Raw genomic sequence first — 13,774 nt, forward strand, 5'->3', positions numbered from 1 at the left:
CTTCTATGTTTTGGACTCTTTGGAAAGCCCTTTCAATTGCCTAACCAACGATGGGTCGGATGATGGATCCGGACATCGTTTACATACATTTAAGTGAGATCCGGCTTCAAAAAAGTACATAAATATCACTTATGTGGTAATAACTCGAGACAGGGTTGCCAGATCTTCAATGTTTTGGACTCTTTGGAAAGCCCTTTCAATTGCCTAACCAACGATGGGTCGGATGATGAATCCGGACATAGTTTACATACATTTAAGTGAGATCCGGCTTCAAAAAAGTACATAAATATCACTTATGTGGTAATAACTCGAGACAGGGTTGCCAGATCTTCAGTGTTTTGGACTCTTTGGAAAGCCCTTTCAATTGCCTAACCAACGATGGGTCGGATGATGGATCCGGACATCGTTTACATACATTTAAGTGAGATCCGGCTTCAAAAAAGTACATAAATATCACTTATGTGGTAATAACTCGAGACAGGGTTGCCAGATCTTCAATGTTTTGGACTCTTTGGAAAGCCCTTTCAATTGCCTAATCAACGATGGGTCGGATGATGAATCCGGACATCGTTTACATACATTTAAGTGAGATCCGGCTTCAAAAAAGTACATAAATATCACTTATGTGGTAATAACTCGAGACAGGGTTGCCAGATCTTCAGTGTTTTGGACTCTTTGGAAAGCCCTTTCAATTGCCTAACCAACGATGGGTCGGATGATGGATCCGGACATCGTTTACATACATTTAAGTGAGATCCGGCTTCAAAAAGTACATAAATTTCACTGAAGTGGTAATAACACGAGACAGGGTTGCCAGATCATCAATGTTTTGGACTCATTGGAAAGCCCTTTCAATAACCTAACCAACGATGGGTCGGATGATGGATCCGGACATCGTTTACATACATTTAAGTGGGATCCGGCTTCAAAAAAGTACATAAATATCACTTATGTGGTAATAACTCGAGGCAGGGTTGCCAGATCTTCAATGTTTTGTACTCATTGGAAAGCCCTTTCAATTACCTAACCAACGATGGGTCGGATGATGGATCCGGACATCGTTTACATGCATATAATTGAGATCCGGATATTTGTGAAAACACATTTTTATACATAACTTTTGAACTACTTATCGAAACTTCAAACAATTCAATAGCGATGTATGGGACCCTAAACCAAGTCGAATGCAACTGGTTTGGTCAAAATCGGTTCAGCCAGTGCTGAGAAAACTCAGTGAGAATTTTGGTCACATACATACATACACACACATACACACACACATACACACACACATACACACACACAGACATTTGTTCAGTTTTCGATTCTGAGTCGATATGTATACATGAAGGTGGGTCTAGGAGCTTTTAATCAAAAGTTCATTTTCAGAGCAGGATTATAGCCTTACCTCAGTGAGGAAGGCAAAAATAGGGTAAAAATAAGACGAAAAACACTAAAATCGCTATATCTCTGGAAATACATTTTGGAAAAGCTTCAAATTTTGGGCCCAAACAGTTTATGGCGCATGTTTTCGAATGGCTTTTTGTTTAAAACTGAATTCTTTAAATTTGATAGTGTTATCTGTAAAATAGTCCAAAAAATACCTCTAAAAATGGCTTTGACCACATTTACGGGTCGAAAATTGTGAATCGAAAAATAAAATGTTCGTCTCCGACCCCACGGCTACAGATCTGGCTTTTAAAAATTGTGGGTTTTACGAGCGGTTTTCCAGTGATGGAAGACACAAATTTTTAAGAGCGGATACAGACATCGGCCATGTATTTCAGAAAAAGAGCTCTCAAAAATCAGACTTTGAGTTCCGGGTTTCGGGCCAAAATTCAATCGAAAGAGCGCATCTAAACCTTCAATTTAGTAATAGGATTTTTTCCTGGGACGAATCCTCGCCGTGCACGATTTTTTTTAGATTTCTGAATAAAGCGTTTTTCCAAAAGCAAACCTTAAACCTTTCTTTTGTAAGAAAGGCAAAAAAAACAAAAATATTCCTGAAAAGGTAGATTTTGGAAATCACCCTAATCGTGAAACACCCTTTTTTCAACTAAACCAAAAGTTGCCCTTCACCAAGGCTCTAAAACATCTCCATTTTTCGGAAAATCCATTTTCAATTAAATTTTGTCATTTGGACCACTGTGCAATGTTGTCGTTTTTTTTTAAACATTTACAGCAAAATCGATTTTTTTAAAAGAAATTTTGGAAATATTTCAATGTTAACAAATTCGACAACATAGATTTACCGGATAAGCTTACAGGATTTCTATCCGTGTGGCTTCTAAAAAATGAGCGACTCCAACACCGATTTCCAGCTTCTCAATATTTAACGACTCGGACTCCGAATCTGACTCCAGCTCTCCAATAGATCCGAACCGACCGAGTCCAATTTCAACTACAACTTCCATACAAAGTTGTTAAAATTTTGCCGATTCCAGCTCTGAATCTGCCTCCTGCTTTTTAAATTAGCTCTTCACTTTAAACAGTTCGATTATCAAAAAAAAGACACCAAATTTATGAGATTTTTTTAACGAAACTGTCATAAGCAAAATGCATGTTCCTTAAAAAACTGTTGAAAAATGTTTTCAACAACCTTGCTTACTTCCACTAAGAATTGGTCAATTATAGAATCTTTAGTTTAAAAAGAAATATGTAAGAATATGCCATAGTTGATTATATGAACTTAATTTCAGTACAACTTTTTTTTCCTAGGTAAGACACAACGCTAACCATTTTTGATTGACTTAAGGAAGTATTAGACTACGACAAACAAACAAACAAACATTTCGACAGTTTGGCCGTTCACCTGCTCTGTTTGTTTGCTTCCATTTATTTGCAGAAACGTCAGCCTGCATACATTTGGCTTTGTTTGCGAGTTTGCCGCAAACAAGTTTGCGAGTTTGGCAAACTGTTGAACACAAAAAGTGTGAGTTTGTTTGTTTGTTTGCGATAGTCTAATAGCTCTTTTACACATTCACATCAACTTCCTTGTTCTTAAATACAAACAGTCTTTGTTAATTAATTATACTTACTGTCTTAACTTTTCCCACCAATAAAAAAACCATTTTAAAAAAAACCGGGCAATCGGGAGATTAAACCAGGGAAATTCATGGGGTATTCCAAAATGGACACGGTCAAATAAAGAAGTTTTAGAGCAAATTGTACTTATTTTTGCTTTCGTCAACTGTATACTTCAAAACTTATGAGATATGAGAGTAAAAATGGAAGAATTCAATATGGGTGGCAGTGCGTGGCCGAATGGTTACGCTGTCCGCTTTGTAAGCGGATGATTCTGGGTTCGATTCCCATCTGCTCCAACCTTCCATCGGATGAGGAAGTAAAATGTCGGTCCCGGCCTTGGTTGTTGGGCCGTTAAGTCATTCCAGGTGTAGGAGTCGTCTCCATGCCATAAATACAAACAACACACCAAACCAAGCCTACTCCGGTGGAATCGCTGGCGGCGATTGGACTCGCAATCCAAAGGTCGTCAGTTCAAACACTGGAGTAGAAAGAGGTTTGCTCTCCACATTCAAGCCTTCGGACTCCTAGGTTCGAGCAGAAACTTGCAATAGACACCACAAAATACCCGGGGGTCGTTAATGTGGATGGTTTGATGTTTTTTTTTTTTTTATTGAATGTGTCTTACTTTCTTAAACTGTTACAACAAAAAAAAACTACGACCTCAAGTAACGATTAATGACCGTACACTCATAGATGGTCACGTCAATTAGCATAAATTTTGATTAATCAACTTACTCAACTCTTTTGGTCCCTTCTGAAAAGCATGCTTTGCAAGTGCACTATTAGTGCTTTCAGACTCACTGATGACAACCCACACCACCCGAAAGCAAGCAGGTTTTAGGGTAGTATGATTTATTTTGGTCCACACCGTGTAACAGTAACATTTTTTAAATTAATTTTTACAAGTTTGACAAAATTAGGTTTTTTTTAATCATCAACAAAACCAAATGCAACAGCATGTACACAGAAAAAAAAATGATGGTAATATTCATCAGGAAATGGTGACAGATATTGTGGCAAAAAAAATGATAAATTTTACCTTAGAAAATGATGAATTTTCATCAGAAAATGATGAAATTTACCTCAAATAATGATGAAATTTACCTAGAAAAATGATGAAATTTACTGCAAAAATGTTGAATTTTACGAAAGAATGTGTATTATTGCATTAAAAAAATGTGTAATTTGTGGCTGAGAAAGTGGAAGGATAGGTATTGAACTGTCATCCATTTCAGAGAACGTAAATAAAACATATGATTCAAACGAATATTTTTTTCATGACTTTCAGGGTACTTTGTGGGTGGCAATCAGTTAGCGGCCAACTGCTTGATCGCTCTAAGGACCCGAGTTAGTTTTTTAGCAAATATTACTTTAAGGTTAGACGGAACGCCAGTTCTTGGACAACTTTTGTTCAACTTTAATAAATGTCTGAACTCGACAGGTTGCTCGCTATCGTCCTATTTAGCGTCTGCAACAGACAGAACATGTTTAAGTTACGGTGTTTTCTTTAAAGGTGCTTCCAAAAATGCTAGTCGTGGTATCAATATGGCGCTGCTTTCCCGTTTTACCTTAAGGTATATCGTTGGAATTCAATAATTATTCAATTAATTATTTGTTTATAAACATTGCACAAGATTGAAAATAATTTCAGCAGAGCTGCTAAGTCAGAGCCTTCGTAGGCGGAATCAAACCTTTTTCACGATTTGCAGTCGACAAATTTGGAGAAGCAGAAATCGGAAAATTATTTAAGCCAGAGTAAATAATTTTGCATAAATTGTACGACTTAGGACTGAGCCATTTCTTTAATAGTATACAAAAAGTGAAAGCACTGATATAACTAGATATTAAATTATGTGTTTGCTTAAAGCCAACTTCGCTTTAAAATTGTATGCATTACAACTGAATTGTTTTAACACTTAAAACAGAGAGAAGGGAACAATGTTGGACATAAATTTGTGCGATTGCAGGAAGTTTGATAGAAAATTCTGACAAATTTTGAACCGAATGTATAATACGTGCATTTTAGATTCGTCTGGACCGAAATATTAGCGTTTGAAATCTGAAGCACTATTCTCTGCGAAGTGGTACCCCAGCACCTTCGAGTAAGACGTTATTCATCGTCAGTACAATATTGAGTCCAAAAAGGAGGAGGATCCTGAATAATGAAAACAAGATACCATGCAATTTACACAGCAAAAAAAGTATTAATCTGACTGCGTGTAAAAAGCCTGGTTGTAAAATATATTTTGCATTGTTTTATGAAATTTTATGTAATATTACACTCTGGCATATGTAGCCCATCAGTATGGGAAATCTACTTGACCGATATGTCAAGCTCATAGATTCGTTTATCCTTTTAATTCTTCATCTGTCTGATTGCGATCGGGCTAAGGCGCCAGTCCATACTGTTAATGTTGGGTTTGAATCCCATCGGTGGCACCTTTTTTGTGTTTCCAAAAATTGTACATGCAAAGTGTAATGATAAATTACTTTTTTCATAATGCTGATGTGCCTGCGATTTTACCATCGGATGTTTTTGCTGTGTACTTACAAAAAAATGCTGCAAGCAGTAGCTACCTTCCCACACGAAATTTCACCAGTTGAAATCCTTGAGATATTATCCCACATGAAATATCCACCTGCAAAAAAAACGATTTTTTTACAAAGTGTCATATTCTTAAGAAAACAAAACTTATCTAAAAGTGGAAATAGACGTCGACTAATGGTGATTAGATCCGAAAAAACAAATTCTGCACAGTTATGGCGGCTGCTTTTTCCACGTTGGCTTTGGCATTTTCCAAGAGTCGTTTGTTCTGAGAAGCTGTAAAGATAAGTTGATAATTATGTTTAATTGTGAAGAAAAAAAAATATGTTTAATGATATTTAAAATTGTCATTAGGACTCTTAACTGTTGCGGTGTCAATCCAGAAACCGAAAAGTGATGCGTGTTACGCGAGAGGGGCCATCAAAGAATGCTTCTCACCAAGTCAATTTGATAACACTCAGAGAAATAATTAAAAACAATATATTAGGAATTTATTAGTCCTGTTTTTACTTACAAAATGAACATGAGGTAATTTACTTCAAATTTAACGTTTGATGAAAAATTCAATTTTTCATTATATTTTGGATGAATAAGTACAATAATCAAATCATCCCGACTAACCAACTATCCTGAAATAAATGGATCGTACATCAGATTCTTCGTGAACTGTTCAAACCCCAAAACTCGACAAGCAACTTCCTTCAAACTTAACCAAAAAAGCACCACTTTTCAAGGATTCTTGGATGCGCAAGTGGCCAAAACACCCGGACTCTTCTTCCAAACCAGTCCGGAAGAAGCATTAACACAAACTCACCAAAACAAACGTCGACGGCGGCACGGAATCAGCGACGATTCCTGGACGTAAACACCCAAACGCACTGGCACCTTCCTCCAGACCGATCCGGAAGAAGCACCAACACAAACTCACCAAAATAAACGACGACGGCGGCGCGGAATCTGCGACGATTCCTGGACGTAAACACCCGGACGCACTGGCACCTTCCTCCAGACCGATCCGGAAGAAGCACCAACACAAACTCACCAAAATAAACGACGACGGCGGCGCGGAATCTGCGACGATTCCTGGACGTAAACACCCGGACACACTGGCACCTTCCTCCAGACCGATCCGGAAGAAGCACCAACACAAACTCACCAAAATAAACGACGACGGCGGCGCGGAATCTGCGACGATTCCTGGACGTAAACACCCGGACGCACTGGCACCTTCCTCCAGACCGATCCGGAAGAAGCACCAACACAAACTCACCAAAATAAACGACGACGGCGGCGCGGAATCTGCAACGATTCCTGGACGTAAACACCCGGACACACTGGCTCCTTTCTCCAAACCGATCCGGAAGAAGCACCAGCACAAACTCACCAAAATAAACGACAACGGCGGCGCGGAATCTGCGACGATTCCTGGACGTAAACACCCGGACACACTGGCTCCTTTCTCCAAACCGATCCGGAAGAAGCACCAGCACAAACTCACCAAAATAAACGACAACGGCGGCGCGGAATCTGCGACGATTCCTGGACGTAAACACCCGGACACACTGGCACCTTCCTCCAGACCGATCCGGAAGAAGCACCAACACAAACTCACCAAAATAAACGACGATGGCGGCGCGGAATCTGCGACGATTCCTGGACGTAAACACCCGGACGCACTGGCACCTTCCTCCAGACCGATCCGGAAGAAGCACCAACACAAACTCACCAAAATAAACTACGACGGCGGCGCGGAATCTGCGACGATTCCTGGACGTAAACACCCGGACACACTGGCACCTTCCTCCAGACCGATCCGGAAGAAGCACCAACACAAACTCACCAAAACACACAACGACGACGGCACAGAATCTGCAACGATTGTTTGACGCACGAGCGACCAAAACTCCCGGACACGCGACGATTGAATCACGATCCGACAGGCTTCTGCCAACCACTTTTCAAAACGTTGCGTTTGACAGTTGTCATAGTCCCTGGGTCAAAAGATGGTTGAATATTGTACCTAAATTTGATGAATATTACTCAAGTATACGAGTAGCAAAAATAATGTTGAATATTCATCAAAAAATAGGTAATATTACACATTTTTTGTGTAAAACCTGTTTGACAAAAAATAATTTCGTTATTCAACAATTATAGAGGTAAAATTCATCATTCTTTTTTTCAACATTCTGTTTTCAACCTTCCATTTTTACATTATTTTTTGCTGTGTACCAAAGTTCATTTTTCTTCAGTCCAGTTCCTTCCAGATTCACCATCGACTCTGCCTGGCTTGTTCTCGACGACTTGGTTGGTTGGCTGGTAATTTTGTGGCGTTCCGTTTTTTTAACTTCGTCTACCCAGACTTCCTCCTACCCATATAGTCTGTCGATGACATTCCGCTTTTCGTCGGTGAACCAGAACTATAATTTAAATTATCCTATTAAGATAAGAGCCCCGGCGACGACGACGACAACCAAGTCTCAACACGGTTCATTTGCGTACAATATGCCAGGGGCCATTCGCAGTAGTGTTCACTAGAGAATATGGCTGTTAGAGTAGAAAGTATTAGAACGGGGTTCCTCGAGTGTTTGAAGCATATGACCGTTTTTAATGGCTTGGGTCAAAATATGTAGGAGTGATTAAACTAGTAGAAATTTTATTGGAGTATGGGTCTGGTAGCAAGAGGGTAGACATGATTTCTAGAGTAAATTTTCAAAACAACATATGAGTCATGGGTTTCGTATGCAGATAGGACCTTTTGAAAATTTAATTTAGATTTAATGAAAACATTGTTGTTTTTTCAGGTTTGAGAAAGTCAAATATAACGAACTATTTTACAACAAAGTTTCTATGATACCACATTTCTATCTATTTTTGAATTTTTAGCTAAAATTAATTGAAAAACATGTATCTATCTATCTTTTAGGCAAAGTTCCATCCAAAGAAGTTGAAAGTTCGCATTTGGCTCGCTCGCGGTGATGATCCCCATGAAAGATCTGGAAATGAAATCAACCCAAAATAATAAGATGTTAGCTTAAAAACAATAAAAAATCAACTATTTCGATGGGATCGTGATATCAACGTCGTCGTGCTATCTTGTCGCACCCGCCATTTAGACGTTCCGAGAAAAACGCGTTTTTATTTTTGACCTTGAATAAACAAAAACGAAAGCACGCAATGTAAACAATAACAAACACGTTTTGTTTGGCTGACCATTATGTGCATTGTCCCGAAGTTTGGTTAAAGTTTAATTACAAATGTTTACGGTAGTCTAACTTGTACGTGCGTCAAACGCGTTCTGACCTGAAATCCCTTTGGCCAGTTGTCGCACTTACATCAATTTTCAGGGAGTGACAAGATAGCACGACATGATAAAAACTTCTTTCATATGTAAAGTGACAAAATTGCACGGAGTTTTTTCGGTTTTTATTGAATATCTCAGGATTGAAATCGAATTTTGGGGATCTGTGAAGGTCATAAGGTGAGGCATTGTGAGCTGCACAAAATTGCTTTCTTAACTCAATTTGGCCCAAAATGCACGTACGACAAGTTAGCACGACGACGACGATATGTTGTCGCACGTTGCTTTTTAACGTTCGCGTTTTTATGTTTGATCTTGAGTTAACAAAAACTAGAGGAAGAACGCAAACAATAACAAACACATTATGTTTGGCCAACCGTTATGTGCATTGTCCCGAAATTTGATACAATTTTGGTTGCCGGAGTCCCAAAATATAATTCAAATTGTTTACATAAGTCGGGCATGTACGTGTGTCAAAACGTCATCTGACTAAATTCCCTTTGGCCAGTTGACGCATTTGCAGAAAGTTGCAGGGTGTGTCAAGATAGCACTATCAAATAGAAACTTTCTTCATATGAAGAGTGACAACACGGAGTTCTTCGAGTTTTTTCTAATATCTCGAGATTAAAATTGACTTTTGGTGATCTATGGAGGTCAAAATGGCGTCCTCAACTCAATTTGACCCAAAATCGACGTGCGACAAAACAGCACGATCACGACGATTTGAAAGATGACTGCGAAGTTCCCGCAGAACGACCTATGATGTAACGCGGGACAAAAGGGTCATCGCGTCCAGCCAACGATCCATTTGTTCAAATTCCATCACAGCTACAAGTAAACATAAGGTGCAAGTCTCGTTGATCCGGACTAGTTTGTGGAGCTTAGTTCACGTCTAAGTAAGTGAGTGTCATGCCTAGTAGTGCTACTTGTGTGCATATGTGTGTGCGCGATTCCAATTTAGAGTTGTTTTCCAGAAATTGAATTCAATAATGATAAATTATTCAACGCGAAAGACGCTAGGCAGGTCCATCTCTGTGTCTGTGGGGCTCAGATGTGGACTCGCTAGTATTCGGACGCGCATAGAGGTGTAGGTTTCGTTCCGGGCGAGGGTGGCAGGTCGAATTTATTGCAGGGTTGGCAGCGCAATCGCTATTTTATGGGATCGTTTTTCTTCCCAAGATGGACGGCGAATACGTGTAGATATTGACTAATTGAAGCGGCATGTTATGGTTCATGGATTTTCATTAGGAGATCCACAAGTATAGGGTGCACCCATTAGATTCAGTTGCTATAAGCAATTTATGGAGACGCATGGCTTTTGAAGATTCGAAGTAGCATTTTCCCAAAATCTGGCACCCACCGTCAGCTGTTCAAGTTCCGACGAAGCATTCTAGATTACACACAACTCGCTTGCACTGAATCTTGTTTAAATGCAAATTATTGATTGTTTAAATGCAAATGTACGTCTAGGATTTTGTTGTTTCCAGCTGCTGCTGCTGCTGTTGATTCGAGTTTGTCAACGAAGCTTTAGGCAGTTCTCGTGTGTTCAAGCGACTCGGCTGTTGCATTTGGTTATGATCTAACGTGACAACTGACGCTGCTGTCGCACATGTACAACTACACAAACACACACTATATATTCCAGAATAGAGTCGTAGCACCGAAGGGCAATTACGCATCCAGCATCAGTTTGGAAGTTGCCTGGCCACTGTCACCGTTTGTCGCTTTGGGAACTGAATTAGAGACAAATAGAGCCGGAAATTATAAAACCAACCTGATTTGCATCACATGTAAAGGGCACGTGTCGCACGCCAGCTGCAGTCCCCGGGCACGCATCTGCTGCAGCTTCTGCATCTGCATGGCCTATTGTTCACACGTGCCAGCAAACAATTTGAACAAACCAACACTCACACACCGGTTATGCTGGGAACCATATGCTGCCGCATGATTTATGTGTGACAACAGCTTTTGCTTGCCAGTTGGCGGCACCCCTTTCTGACTTTGAGTGAGTCATGTGGAATGGGACAACTGTCACGGAGCTCGTGGAAAAAAGACAGAGTGTTGAGCTTTAAATTGTCTGCGCAAATTGAAGTTTATATGTTTTCTCATTGAAAGATTTTTGAGGAACATATTAAGCTTGAAAAAGTCTTTGTTTAAATGAATTTCCCTTAAACAAAAAACCTTTCATGATTTGGTCTCCTAAATTTATTAAAACTCTGCTTTAAATTTACAAAATTTCCTTTTCACACTAATACATTTCCTGTTATGCTTTGATTGTTATAAATCCATAAACAAACAAACGAGAATTTTGTTATGGCTTACAAGAATATTTTCTGTAATTTTCAAGTTTTAAGAATAAGACCGTTGCAAATACTCATTTAAGTATATGGCCCTAGACTCTGATCAAAGTCGAGGGGGCAAAAAAATAGTTGATTGCAAAAAAGTTTCAAAAGCATTTTTTCACACTTTCAATCAACAATAATTCAGGTTTGTACAATTATATTCAATGTTTTGCCTTCCTCACTGAGGTAAGGCTATAATCCTGCTCTAAAAATGAACTTTCTATTAAAAGCTCCTAGACCCACCTTCATGTATACATATCGACTCAGAATCGAAAACTGAACAAATGTCTGTGTGTGTATGTGTGTGTGTATGTGTGTATGTGTGTGTATGTGTGTGTGTATGTGTGTGTATGTATGTATGTGACCAAAATTCTCACAGAGTTTTCTCAGCACTGGCTGGACCGATTTTGATCGAACCAGTTGCATTCGACTTTGTTTAGGGTCCCATACATCGCTATTGAATTGTTTGAAGTTTCGATAAGTAGTTCAAAAGTTATGTATAGAAATGTGTTTTCACAAATACCCGGATCTCAATTATATGCATGTAAACTATGTCCGGATCCATCATCCGACCCATCGTTGGTTAGGCAATTGAAAGGCCTTTCCAATGAGTCCAAAATATTGAAAAGCTGACAACCCTGTATCAGGTTATTACCACATTGTGTTCTTTTTTTTCTTGATCTCAAAAAAAAGCTGAAACCACTCATATTACCCATTTTTGGTAAAAAGTGAGGAAGGCATCAAACACATAGGTGGATTAAGTTAGTTTTTATTTCTTGATTCTGGTCAAAGTCGAGGATGGGAGAAAAAAATATCAAGCCTGATTTTCTAAATTTCGATAAAAAATTACAGTGCCTTTTGTATGGTACCATCCATAAACCACGTGGACATTTTAAGGGGGGGGCGGTGTTATGGCGATTGTCAACGATCCATACAAAAAAGTTTTTTTTGTATGGACAATTGTCCACGAGGGATGGGGAAGGAGGGGTAACAGATTCCCAAAAAAGTATCCACGTGGTTTATGTATGGTCCCTATATTGCAACTTTTTTTTACGTTTTTTTCACAAGCTAAAAAATGTATAAATTTACCGTGTTTTTCTCACAAATCAAACTCAACAATCGATTTCAGGGTTTTTTTAATTAAATTTCAATTTTAGTCAACTTTGTTTGCTTCCTCATATTTTGGGGAATTTGGAAGGTTAAACAAAACTTTTAATAAAAATTGCAATGGCCTGATTCTTTTTCAAAAAACTCTTAGAATCAAAAAAGCTCCGATCTCTGGAGTCGGATTTTTTTTAAGGACTCGGGGTCGGAGTCACTAAATCTTCAGAAAAATCTTCAAAATGTTAAACAAGCGTTTAATACATTAAAAAGTGTTGATTAAACATTTACAATGTTCAACAACTGTTCAAAGTGTTGATTCATTTTTTTATCGTTTGGTGTAAATTTAACAGACTTTTCAAATTAGATATTTCCATATTGAAGATATGGTAACTTAGGTAACTTAGCCTTAGGCAATGCTGTAGAGAGAACAATTTGATTTGATATTGGTAACACTATTTCTGTATTGCATATTTGTTGTAAGCTGGATCTCAGAAATTGTTAAAAAAAATATAATACATTATTTTGTATCACCCTGATAGTTGTACAACACAGACGCTTAGTGATGCATCAACAACTTTGAACGCAATTTGAATGTCATGACGTAATCGTTTGTACTCTCTTGTCTCTTCTCCAGAGTGAAGGACATCAGACAATGCCACCACAGAAACGTCGGTTGCAAAACGGTTAACAACAGAGCTCTACAACCGCCTTCGAAGTCATCCGTACTAATTTATTATTATGCACTCGAGGCCTTATTAGCGACCATTGAGGTGAATATTTATGCTCCCATTTGGCACAATTGTCCATAATTTGCGGCAGAGCTGTGTGCGAGTTCGGCTTCGTCAAGTACATAACTCATTTAAACCAGGGCTGCGGAGTCGGGTCATGTTTTAAACGACTCCGACTCCGACTCCGACTCCAACTTTTTGAGATAAGGTGACTCCGACTCCGACTCCGGCTCCGGCTTTCAGCTCCAACCGACTCCGACTCCGACTCCAACTCCGGCCTACCAACTCTAGTCGACTCCGACTCCGACTCCGACTCCAGCCTTCAATAAATTGTTGGCTCCGACTCCGACTCCGACTCCACATATTTTTTAAATATTTTAAAGTTAGTTAACTATTATTTTGAAAACAATGATAAATAGGATTATTTATATACTCTCTAAGTGTCATGTTTTTCTCAAGGAAAGAAAGTTCGAATAAAAAAAAAAAAGGAAAAAAAGTTTCTAGGTTATAATTTTTATACGTTATTGAAACATAAATCAAAAACTATCTCCAGATTTGTAGCCATTTTTAGAAGAACAATTTTGTAAGTATATATGGATTTATTTACTTAACCTCAAATTTACCTATAATTTATAAAAAGCTGATAAATTTAGTTATTTAATTGTTATTTAATTATTTATTAATTTTAATTAATCAAAAGAAATCAAGCCTTAATGATCGATTTAAC

This window comes from Culex pipiens, chromosome 2 (assembly GCF_016801865.2).
Source record: "Culex pipiens pallens isolate TS chromosome 2, TS_CPP_V2, whole genome shotgun sequence".
Taxonomy (NCBI): domain Eukaryota; kingdom Metazoa; phylum Arthropoda; class Insecta; order Diptera; family Culicidae; genus Culex; species Culex pipiens.